The sequence below is a fragment of the Sinocyclocheilus anshuiensis genome, unplaced genomic scaffold (assembly GCF_001515605.1).
Source record: "Sinocyclocheilus anshuiensis isolate Anshui unplaced genomic scaffold, SAMN03320099.WGS_v1.1 scaffold68, whole genome shotgun sequence".
NCBI lineage: Eukaryota > Metazoa > Chordata > Actinopteri > Cypriniformes > Cyprinidae > Sinocyclocheilus > Sinocyclocheilus anshuiensis.
Genome location: NW_015555741.1, coordinates 121,985 through 122,333, shown reverse-complemented (window position 1 = coordinate 122,333; position 349 = coordinate 121,985). Strand labels below are relative to the sequence as shown.

Here is a 349-nt window from a genome sequence, read left to right as displayed (position 1 = left end):
TTTTTTTTTTTTTTGTTTAGGTTATCTTAGTAGTTAAACAGAACAGGAATGAGAAATGTTTCTATACCAACTAGTTAAAATTCTGTAGTCATTTTATAGTTTTTTTTTGTTGGTCATTTTTATTATTTTACATATGTCTACATTTTTTTTATTAAGGTTTAGAAATGGAAGCCAGCTGAAATTTTGTAGTTGTTTTATAATTTTAGTAATTTGTCAAGTACCTGTATGTCTGTTTAGTTTCTATTGTAGTTTGGTTTTAGTCTATTTAGTTTTATTTTAGTACATAAACTAAACTAAACCAAACTAAGTGAGAATAAGGACTTTTGTAGTTGTTTTATACTTTCAGTAA

General features: G+C 24.1%; 1 pseudogene; it reads right to left on the bottom strand.

Moving 5' to 3' along the window:
• The window catches only part of LOC107673213 (gamma-tubulin complex component 6-like), a 19,778-nt pseudogene that overhangs the window by 12,002 nt on the left and 7,427 nt on the right, over window positions 1-349 (bottom strand).